This window comes from Oreochromis niloticus, linkage group LG3 (assembly GCF_001858045.2).
Source record: "Oreochromis niloticus isolate F11D_XX linkage group LG3, O_niloticus_UMD_NMBU, whole genome shotgun sequence".
NCBI lineage: Eukaryota > Metazoa > Chordata > Actinopteri > Cichliformes > Cichlidae > Oreochromis > Oreochromis niloticus.
Genome location: NC_031967.2, coordinates 36,170,146 through 36,182,464, shown reverse-complemented (window position 1 = coordinate 36,182,464; position 12,319 = coordinate 36,170,146). Strand labels below are relative to the sequence as shown.

Below are 12,319 nucleotides of genomic sequence, written 5' to 3'. Positions count from 1 at the left end.
TTAAAGGCGGAAACACTACAAATATGCAAAAGCATTTGCTCACAAAACACGCGATAACCTTAAATGAATGTCGTGTTTTTAATTCCGCTCCGGACTCGTGAATCTCAACCCAGCAGCAGCGGTAACGTTTGCACGTCCTCTCCCGTTAATGCGGCAGGTAAATAATCAGCTAACAGTGCATATTATGTTAGGGCGATCTGCCTTATTACAAAACCTAACATTACTGTGCGCTGCATTTAGGTGACCATGATGAGAGAGACAGAGTCTGGCTGGCAGTTCTCGCTGCAGTCTACCGGTAGCGTCTCCTTTCAGGCCAGGATAGACGAATGTCACCGAGCAGTGACTAAGTTTGTGGTCAAAGGCTTGCACCCATTTGCCACAGCAGATGCCCCCGATTTTTGGTAAGTGAATGTGTTTAATTGTAGGCAGGGACATTACTGGATATTCTTGTGTAATTGCTACAGAATAATTTATGTTATACTTTGTTATTGCTACAGAAGAATATTTATTTTATTATTTTACATTTACAATTTTTTTTCCTGGGGACCCTGTGACACCCCATTGAAAAGCCGTAGGCTGTGGATCTCTTAAGATCTCACTGTTGGGTTTGTAAGACCATGTTACTCCTAAATTTCTATCCTGTTCAAAGAGAAGATATAAAACAAAGTTCTAAGCTAATTGACCTTAGTGTTCTCCTTTTTTAAAAAGAATCGATAAGAGAATCGATAAGAGAATCGATAAAGAATCGAATCATTAAACAGAATCGAAAATGGAATCGGAATCGTGAAAATCTTATCAATACCCGTCCCTAATCCTGATAATAATGAATTACAGTCGTCCAGTCTGGAAGTAATAAATGCATGAACTAGTTTTTCAGCGTCACTCTGAGACAGGATATTTCTAATTTTAGAGATGTTGCGCAAGTGGAAGAAAGCAGTCTTACATATTTGTTTAATATGTGCGTTGAAGGACATGTCTTGGTCAAAAATCACTCCAAGGTTCCTCACAGTGTTACTAGAGGCCAAGGTAATGCTATCCAGAGTAAGAATCTGGTTAGATACCATATTTCTAAGATTTTCAGGGCCTTGTACAATAACCTCAGTTTTATTTGAATTAAGAAGCAGAAAGTTAGCGGCCATCCAGGTCTTTATGTCTTGAAGACATTCCTGCAGTTTAACGAATTGGTGTGTATTATCTGGCTTCATGGATAGATAGAGCTGCGTGTCATCTGCATAAAGTGAAAATGTATACTATGTCTTCTAATGATACTGCCTAGGGGAAGCATGTATAATGTAAATAGAATTGGTCCTAGCACTGAACCCTGTGGAACACCATAACTAACCTTAGTGTGTGAAGAGGACTCTCCATTTACATGAACAAATCTATTAGATAGATATCTATTAGATAGTCTATTAGATAGATATGATACAAACCACTGCAGTGCGGTACCTGTAATACCTACAGCGTGCTGAAACCAGCGTTCTGAAACCACTTTAATGTCTAGATATATATCCTTTACTTTCTATATAGTACATTAGTCTTTCTTTAACCATTCATTCATTATTTTACAGATATTAGATGTTAAAGCTATAGGTCTGTAATTTCCTGGATTTGTATCACCCTTTCCTGGTTTATGTATGGGCACAACCACTGCCTCCTTCCAGCTTTGCGGCAGTTTCCCACCCTCCCAAACTCTGTAATTCCAACAACAGATCTTTAGATGACTCACTGAGATGGTTTATCATGATATAGCACACCTGATCTTTTTCCCGGTGCTGATAATTTGTATTTCCGAAGCACTCAATTCAATTTTGTCTTTGGAAAAGGAATATTTAATACATCATCTGTATCTTGTACCTGTTTCAGTAAATCCCTATTCTCTATGATTGTCTTTTATCTTCCTCTTTGCCCTTCTTCACTAACATTGCCTAAACTATGGATTTTAACAAACGTTTCTGCTAATACGTTTGCCTTTTCCTCATCTTTCATTGCTGTTGCTTCTCCATCCCTCAATATTGGATATCCATACTCCCTTTTTATACCATTCATCCTTCTAATCATTGACCAAACATTCTGTATTTTTGTCTCCCTCACTACTGAATTATACCTTCTTTCTTTTTCATCACGCGGTTTGCTGCCACTAAAACTGCCTTACAAATAGAATAATTTAACTCATCCAACCCCAACATTCATATCAATCTAAATTTATCCAATCAGCATTACTGAAACACCACTTCTGCACACCCCCTATATCCTGTTTCTCTACACTTAGCTCTATCTCAGTGACTATAGGATGATGGTCACTCCCTACAGTTGTCTCTTTCAGTACCTGCCATGAACAAATACCTGCCAATGAGTCTGACACTAATGTGAGGTCAATTACTGATTCTGCACCTGTTCTAACATTCCCTCTTGTACCACCTCCATCATTCAGATACACATATATTTTTTTATCTCTATCAATTCCTCAATCACTGCTCCATTTCGATCACTATACCATAATGTGTCCCCACATTATGAGCTGGTTAACTTATAAGTAGCCTTTTCTTTATCTGCTGCCTTTTTATGCGTGTATTAATATTTGTCTCAACACAACACGCCCCAATTTCAGGCCCAGCACATCTTGCCAGACTCCCAATCAGGCAAGCAGAAAAACCTGCTGTCTCTGAGAAATTTTGTTTTCAGTTTGCAGAAAGGTCATTACGAAATGTTAGCAACCCTCAAACTTTCCAGTTTGAGGGTTGTTGCATTAGCTGGGTCCTTCTGACTGTATTGAGGGCTGTTTTTTCACAAAATACATGTCATGTTGCATTGACTATGACCTGAAACCAGCAACTAAGCCTGTAAACTTATCAACCTGTTTTCTTTACCTTCTCAAATAAAGGCGGCATTATAAACATGCGTTTTGTTTATATACAGTGGCTTGCAAAAGTATTCGGCCCCCTTGAACTTTTCCACATTTTGTCACATTACAGCCACAAACATGAATCAATTTTATTGGAATTCCACGTGAAAGACCAATACAAAGTGGTGTACACGTGAGAAGTGGAACGAAAATCATACATGATGCCAAACATTTTTTACAAATAAATAACTGAAAAGTGGGGTGTGCGTAATTATTCAGCCCCTGAGTCAATACTTAGTAGAACCACCTTTTGCTGCAATTACAGCTGCCAGTCTTTTAGGGTATGTCTCTACCAGCTTTGCACATCTAGAGACTGAAATTCTTGCCCATTCTTCTTTGCAAAACAGCTCCAGCTCAGTCAGATTAGATGGACAGCGTTTGTGAACAGCAGTTTTCAGATCTTGCCACAGATTCTCGATTGGATTTAGATCCTGACTTTGACTGGGCCATTCTAACACATGGATATGTTTTGTTTGAAACCATTCCATTGTTGCCCTGGCTTTATGTTTAGGGTCGTTGTCCTGCTGGAAGGTGAACCTCCGCCCCAGTCTCAAGTCTTTTGCAGACTCCAAGAGGTTTTCCAAGATTGCCCTGTATTTGGCTCCATCCATCTTCCCATCAACTCTGACCAGCTTCCCTGTCCCTGCTGATGTCCAGAGCATGATGCTGCCACCACCATATTTGACAGTGGGGATGGTGTGTTCAGAGCGATGTGCAGTGTTAGTTTTCCGCCACACATAGCGTTTTGCATTTTGGCCAAAAAGTTCCATTTTGGTCTCATCTGACCAGAGCACCTTCTTCCACATGTTTGCTGTGTCCCCCACATGGCTTGTGGCAAACTGCAAATGGGACTCCTTATGGTTTTCTGTTAACAATGGCTTTCTTCTTGCCACTCTTCCATAAAGGCCAACTTTGTGCAGTGCACGACTAATAGTTGTCCTATGGACAGATTCCCCCACCTGAGCTGCAGATCTCTGCAGCTCGTCCAGAGTCACCACGGGCCTCTTGGCTGCATTTCTGATCAGCGCTCGCCTTGTTCGGCCTGTGAGTTTAGGTGGACGGCCTTGTCTTGGTAGGTTTACAGTTGTGCCATACTCCTTCCATTTCTGAATGATCGCTTGAACAGTGCTCCGTGGGATGTTCAAGGCTTGGGAAATCTTTTTGTAGCCTAAGCCTGCTTTAAATTTCTCAATAACTTCATCCCTGACCTGTCTGGTGTGTTCTTTGGACTTCATGGTGTTGTTGCTCCCAATATTCTCTTAGACAACCTCTGAGGCCGTCACAGAGCAGCTGTATTTGTACTGACATTAGATTACACACAGGTGCACTCTATTTAGTCATTAGCACTCATCAGGCAATGTCTATGGGCAACTGACTGCACTCAGACCAAAGGGGGCTGAATAATTACGCACACCCCACTTTTCAGTTATTTATTTGTAAAAAATGTTTGGAATCATGTATGATTTCTGTTCCACTTCTCACGTGTACACCACTTTGTATTGGTCTTTCACGTGGAATTCCAATAAAATTGATTCATGTTTGTGGCTGTAATGTGACAAAATGTGGAAAAGTTCAAGGGGGCCGAATACTTTTGCAAGCCACTGTATAACTATGAAGGCTGGTGTGAATGTACTGAGTACTGTCACTGCAAAAAATAAATAAAAAAAATAAAAATAGAAAGTTCATTGAGATGTGAGAACTTGAAGTGCTTTTTATGGTGAGGATTCATGTTTCCATTATTATTATTATTTAGTATAAAAATTATAATTTCATGACAAAAATGTTAAGCCACCTAATTTATGGAAATATACTGCAATTAAATGATCAACAAACTAAATGTCTTTAGTTTATAGTGATGGTGGCATTTGGACTCTGATGTATTATGGTGTACAGATGAACTGACTGAACTTTTTAAAAAAATGTTATGTTAATGAATCAGTGTAACAAAATCAAAGCAGATTTTCAACAATATAGAAATATATAAAGGCAAAAGCTACTTGTGGCAGTTCTTATCACAAGGCATTACCACAGCTTTTAGCTCTGTCTGTTTGATTTGTTAGATTTTACACTGGAAGCCTTTCTTAACGCACACCAAACTGATTTATGAGCTCCTGGAGTCAAACAAGGGACCTTTTGCTTGTGAGGCAAATGTGTAAAACAGTAAACTGACAAATGCTGAAACTGTAATTAGCCTGATTGCATTTGCTGTTGCTTGTTCGACAGTCAGAGTTTGCGTATTTCAGAGGAACTGTGTGTTTACATGTTTAATGATCAGGGTATGGCAGATCTGATCCATCAACAGCAAAGAAGCAATTTTTAAATTTTACTTTGAAAGTTCCAGATGTTCGGTTCTATTCCTGCTCTGACTTCCTGTTCCATTCATCCACTTTGTGTAGCTTGACGCCGCTTCCTTGAACTGATTGTGATTAGATCTAATTTTCATGAAACTATACTGAAATGGAATTTATATTGAAGGATCAGTGTCCCAGATTGTGTTATTATCATACACAATGTTTTAATTCCTTTTCAGCAGCTACTGGAGTACATACCTTTAAATATATAAATGTTTCTGTGGCCGGTTGGTGAGAATTTGAAATGGAATGAAGCCATCTCACAGCAGACAGCTTGAAACAGTTCAAACAAGTTATAACAGTCACTTTTACATTTTCTCATATGTTTGTCACATGTCATTTAATCCCTCTCATTTATCATTTTCATAAATGTTTAACATAGACTTTGCATTGGAAATCTTGGTCCACCTCCAGTGTTATATAACTCCACTTTCTATGCAAATCTGTTATTTTTTCTCTTGTCTACATATAATTCATACATTTAACACAGTAAATACTTAATTGCACTACCAATAATTAATTAAGTCTGATGTCTCCCCAAATAATAAGCTTGTTAGATTATGTACACATATTTCTCCTTTCTTTTTCACAAAGTAATTACATTTTCAGCACTAATTTTCAGTTGTTCCATATCAAGTCTACAGTCAGAACTATATAATAATTTACATCATGGTTGCTCTAAAAATAAAATGGTCTCAACATTTAGATTTTTGCCACTAACAATAGTGTTTTATGTATTTATCATGCGAACATATATGTTGTGGTGTGTTAGTACTAGTATTGCATCACCAATTTATTTAAATTAATGACTTCACTGAAGCAAGACTGGACCCTCTAATGAACCAGTTGTGTCTCCTGGGCAAAAGGTTTGACATATCTGGCTTAAAAATATAAAGTAAAAGAAGGTTTATAGCTTCATGAATGGTAGCAATATTTTCATCATCATTCATTTATGAATGAATGATTAAATAAAATGATGGCATCCATGAAAACTCCATGAAAACATCAAAATGACAGCTATTTTTCAACTGTATTTGATTGTGTTCACTGGAAATCTACAAATACATTAAAATAATACAGACAATTTCATCAACTTTTGTGTGTCTAAAATGACAATGACATCATTCCACTCCTACACCCAGTAGGCCTGTTAACCACTGGATCAATTAAGAGAAATAAGGGTTGTTGTGAAATAATCAACTGGACTGCTTACTGTACTGTAGTAGGATTGTCTTTATCATAAGCAGTACCGCCACTGTACTAAAATATTAATTCTGTGATGAAATGGTACATACCATGAAAATATACTTGAAATGCACATAAAAATACTCAAGATGGAACAATATCTCCTGTGACAGGCATACTTGAAATTAGCTTTGAAAGTTATATAAATATAAAACATTGCTGAAGCATTACCAAAAAAAAAAAAAATCATAGTTCAATACTCCCGTACCAGCTCCTCGGGTGGAGACAGCAGCTACCCAGGTATTGCCGGTCCCTGTCCCGGTGCCTTACAAACCATGAGAGCAGTCTCATGTCGTCAATTACCAACGTTTAGGGAGCTTTATAATATTCAATGAGAGTACCCTGCTCGTTGATTCATGACTCAAGGAGGGTACCTGGCACGTTGATAAGTGAAGCAGAGGGACACTGACCAAGCATCCATATATGATGAGTAAGGAGTGAGAACGTGTTGATGCTTCACCTTGGTGAAGAGATGCTTCCGAGCACTCTCACAGCAGGCTATGACAAAAAAATTTCAGTATACAAGGATTATTTCTCAGACAGCGCTAAAGTGCAAAAGTTCAGACTGGTTAACTTTGTGACCAAAAACAGTGAGGAAAGGCAAACACAAACTGATACAACATCAACAGGGAAAGTCCCAGTACCAGTTCACTTGAACCAGGTACTGACAGTCAACTAGAAGTAAACAGTTAGATGCCACTTATTAATGAGACTCAAAATTCCAGAAGATATCCTTCTAGAACAAGAAATAAGCTAGATAATCCAAATGAATATGAGTCAGGAGAAGACATTGATGATCAAGTGTTAACCAACATAGACTGCTGTTACAGAATGATATGTAACTGAAAGACATCACTGAGACACACAAAGGGTGAGGCAGACTGAAATATAGGGGACACGACAGACTCGCAAACTGAAGACATGATACCATAACCAACATAGTGGGGAAGACAGAGACATGGGAAGAACCTAGACCAGTGATGGAGCAGGTCAGGAGGCTGACTGTAGGGCCAGCAGCAGCATGGTGTGGTAGGTGGTCAGCCATGCGGCCAATGGTACCTCACCGCCAGTCGGCGGTGACATGGGCAAGATTGACGATCCCTGGGTGGCTTGGCAGGTGGCTGATGTGCTAGACATGGCTTGGCAGATGCTGGACCTGGCAATGTAAGCAGGGCAGACGTGGCAGGACCGAACGAGGCAGGACCAGATGATGTGAGGTCCTCAGGCATTGGCTGAGGCAGGTGTCGACATGGAGGCTGCAGGTGGCTGGACAGACTCATCAGAGCCCCCAGTGGAGACAGGTGGTGGCTGGACAGATCCTCCAGAGCCCCTAGCGGAGACAGGTGGTGGCTGGACGACCTCTCCAGAGCACCCAGCTGGTGAGGAAGGATGCTGAACAGACTCTCCAGAGGCCCCAGGATGCTGGACCGGCTCTCCAGCAGAGATAGGAACAGGTGCAGGCACCTGACAAACACTAGTCACTGCCACCTGAGGGACTGGTATGGGTGTGGAGGTCGGCTGTAACTCAGCTGGCCTCACCCTGGGAACTGGAAAGGGGGTTGGGACAGGCTGGACACCAGTCACTCCCACCCAAGGAGCAGGTACGGGTGCAGGAGTAGGCTGGGTTACAGCTATCTACACTCTAGGAGCCTGAATGGGTGCCGAGAAAAGCACAGGCAACAGCTGGGCGTCCACTGTCCCCAGCCAAAGAATAGATATGGGTGCAGGAACAAGTGATGCAGGGCACTGTTATGGGTGCAGGGAAAGGCTGGAGCATAGCTGCTCTGTGAGCAGAAAAACATGGAATATTGAGCTCAGGAACAGTCATAGGAAGAGGAGAGCAATTAGTCTCAAAGGCAGGACAGTCTTTACAATGAACCATACACAGAGTTGCTATGTAAAACAGCAAAGAAACAAAACAGTCCATAGGGAAAGCAGACTGTCACTGTGTGTCCAGCCCACCTGCTCTGTGTCCGCTGCTCTGTTGTGTGTGTAGTTGCGGGCTGGCTGGAGGAAAAGAGTTCTGTGCTGCAACATTTTAAATTCCTGAGAGACTGAAGTTTTTGAGTTGGAAAAAGTACTGGATATAAACTTGCAACAAATTCTGCTGCACATAAGTTCACTGGTTATCAGCTATGTTCCATGTTGAAAGTAGTCGCAGTGAGTAAACAGATGGATGCTGCAGTTTTCCGGTGACTTTAAAGAGTACTGCATGGAGGTAAACCGTTAGCCTTTGTTAGCCCTATGTTTGTTATCAACTACCTGGAAGTTCATCTCATCCTGCTTTCAGAAAGCCCTGCATGTCGGTATCACCCACACTTTCACACACAGACCAGTGACTGACATTTTCTTATTCCCATTTTCTTTCACATCCTGAGAATTTCTGGACTATACCCCTTGGACAAATTTTATTTGGGACTGTGCATAATAAACTGCTGTGTAGAATATCCTCCACATGTGATTGATGTGTGAGATCTCCATTTGAATGGAAATTGAATTTGGGGAACCTGTTTTCCATAACAGTTTAGGAGTCAGGTTACTAGGGTGCATGCAACATTGATAACTAACACTTGGCGAAGTCTCTATATTAGTAGTTTTATGTGGTTTTACTTTTCTTTAATTTTTTTGTGATTTTCTTTTCCACAGTTGTGTAAAGTGCCTTAAACCTGTGGTTGTCAAACTTATGGTTTAGTTCACTAAAGCCGGGTGATTCGTTCGAGTCACATTCCTGTCTCTGTGTCTTATTTAAACACACCTATAGTCAAACCTATTGGCCCATTCATATATTTTTTTCATTAATTCCCCTTACTGTGTTACAATGACTCTTCACCTCTTTCTTGTTGTGGATTTTTTGAAGAGATATATACCATATGCTTGTATCTGTTTTGATGACATATATTATCTAATCATGTACGCTTTTATTCACAGGGTATCCACATGGGATATGTACTAAAGTGTTTTAAATAATGGAATTACCATGCTAAGCATCCAACTCACATAAAGTGTATAAGACCTATATACTTAGGTCAAGCATTATCTACATTTATATCATAAGCCTGCGCCATCTGTGGCACGAGTACCTGTTGATAAACACTGTTTGCACTGGAATTTAATAAGTACAATAAAATGTAACTTTTGACAGTTTTATGGACTGCAGTGGCAGGTAATGGCATACAGATAGTCGAAATTGGCCAACAGTCATTAAGTTTAAGCTTTTAAACTCACTTGGGCCCTAAAACTGTCAAATGGAAAAAAAAAATGATGGACGATAAGGAGAGGTTATGGACTCCTATTAACCCTTTAAGACCTACCATAGAACCAAGTCCGCCAGAGCTTACTTAATATTTTTACATGCTGTAGTGCCATTTTTGGGAGCATTTCAAGTTGCTATACATCAATACAAGTGTTATAGCCCAAATTTTAATAAGTCCATCGTAACTACATAAATTGCAAAAAAGTGCAATAAACTACAAAAAAAAATTGAAAATCATTTAATTTTTTTTACATATATTTCTACTTAGAGAAATTTAAGAGGTTTATCCCTCAAAACTTTAAATACAAAAAAGTTGCAAAAAATAGTTTCCAACAACAGGAAATTTATTTTGAGTGTCTTCATAATTTTATTTTTGAGATACACCAATTTTTATATAATGCAGAAGAAACGAAAAAAAATATTATAATGCAAATTTGCAAAGAAAACAGCATGTGCATGAAAAAAACTATTTAAAGCAGTGCAATTTGAGTTCTAAGCATCCCAGAAACTATTCAGAAAAGCATGAAGTCATACGATAGTTCGCACTGACGTCTATTCCAACCTAGGAAGTGTTACGAACAGCTGATCGGATCAGCAAACCATGTTTCTGGAATATTATGTTTTTGTTGCTGCAAGTGGTTTTTATGCAAGATTTGCAAAGCTATATGTGGAAGGAAACCGTGACCTAGGACAAGCTGATGGCATAAGATGTAAGTAGAACTCCTCCGGTTTCATATGCAAAAAAAATTATTGCGCTAGCTTACGTGGTTCTGGTTCTACAGGGATTTAAAAATAGTTACGCAAAACGGAGCGTGCCCGCTCTGACCGGCATTAAAGGGTTAAAGGATGGTCAGATATGCCCCCAACAGCTTTTTCTGTCTGTTACTTTGTCTGTCTCTGCTGTTTGTGCAGTTTTTAAGCACAAACAGCAGAGACATTCGCTCCTGCTTATCCTTTTCAGGGTCGCAGGGGGAACTGGAGCCTATCCCAGCTGTCTTAGGGTGAGAGGCAGGGTACAACCTGGACAGGTCGCCAGTCTGTTGCAGGGCTAACACATAGACACAGACAACCATTTACACTCACATTCACTCCCACATTCACACCCTATTGCCACAAGTTTCTCATGTTCTCGGCGGCCCTGCCTTGTTTCCTGTCATCAAAGCGTATAACATGGGACAAAACGCAGGTCTCGAGAGACACAGTGGGTGGAAATATTGCCCTTCCAGTCTCAGCATTCCAAAGGCTTGCTGTTGTCTCATCTTTTGACTTGTAAACTCCTTGTCACGATCTGTACTGGCAGACCATGTGGAGGGAGGAAGGGGACCCAAAAGCAGACAACGAGGAAGACTGTGCTAAGGTTTCAGAACAAAAGTGAGCCTTTATTTGACTAGACTATGACTTTGACTATGATCTAAACTAGGATTTTAACTGTGACTATGACTAACTCTGACATAAGCAGAAGATCTGACAACTAACAGTAAGGGTCAAATTGACCCCAAGGATGATAGAAGGGTTAAATAAATTAGGATAATTAATACATCCAGCATCTTGATATTTCCACTGTCTTTAAGGAAGCTGATCTCAGGCATCAAATGTTAATATTCCTCTACATAAAATGTTGATCAAATAAACAAATAATCAGTTTTTTACGTTTACAGGATTCTCTTTGTTCTCATTATGATGGTTAGAAGGCAAAAGTTCTACCAGGATATGATGTAATATGATAGTATGCACGGTGATGTCAGAAAAGGTAAAGCTTTAAACTTGTGGATTTAATAGATTGATTTATTTAATAATGTGATTACAGAAAATAATGAGACATGATCTGCAACCTTGTCCTCTGACTTACTGGACAGGTTTTCATGTTTTTGTCAATCATTTCAAAAGGATACTTTATCAGACTGTCCTTTTTCTGTCAGAAGATGATGATGTTCACTTTACTGAGGAGAATCATGTTGACCTTACAGACCTGTATGTCTGATATGTATTTATGTTAAACGTTAACTGTGGTTTTTTTAATGGTGGACATTTTTGTTTTTGATTTTTTGATATCTTATGTATCAGCTGCAGTTTTTTCTGCTACCAGTGTTCATAAGTATTTCAATAAGTTGCCTATAATCTGCAGTGTTTTGGGATCTGGACTGCAAACCTTCTACTACAAGCATCAGGCTTTGCAGGATTAACATCACAGGAGAATTAAAAATCTTCAAATTTCAGGAACCAAGACAGAGAGCAATGGGAAGTGTGGAGAACATAAAAAATGAATAATACAGACTGAACTATTAAAAGACAAAATACAACTCAATAAGTTTAAATGTATTCAAATGACCATGAAGCTTTTGAAGCATTCAAAGCTCCTCTCAAACACACTGACACTGACAGATGTGCAGAGTTCCTGCAGCAAAGCTTTAAATGTGCTCAGAGAAACCAGTGACTGAACACAGTTTACATCGCATCACATGTTCAGGGAGCCACACACATCAAAGCTTCTTCGCCAAACTTGTAGGAGCCATTTTTCCCATTCAGTATTTTTTTTTTAAATAACAGAATAACAACACCTCTGTC

General features: G+C 39.5%; 1 protein-coding gene and 1 long non-coding RNA gene across 2 annotated transcripts in view; one reads left to right on the top strand and one right to left on the bottom strand.

The window, feature by feature from the left end:
* LOC109198941 (polymeric immunoglobulin receptor) overlaps positions 1-12,319 on the top strand; it is a 204,059-nt gene that overhangs the window by 86,532 nt on the left and 105,208 nt on the right. The gene's annotated exons all lie outside the window — the stretch shown is intronic.
* LOC109198969 (uncharacterized) overlaps positions 1-12,319 on the bottom strand; it is a 140,314-nt gene that overhangs the window by 37,870 nt on the left and 90,125 nt on the right. The window lies entirely within an intron of this gene.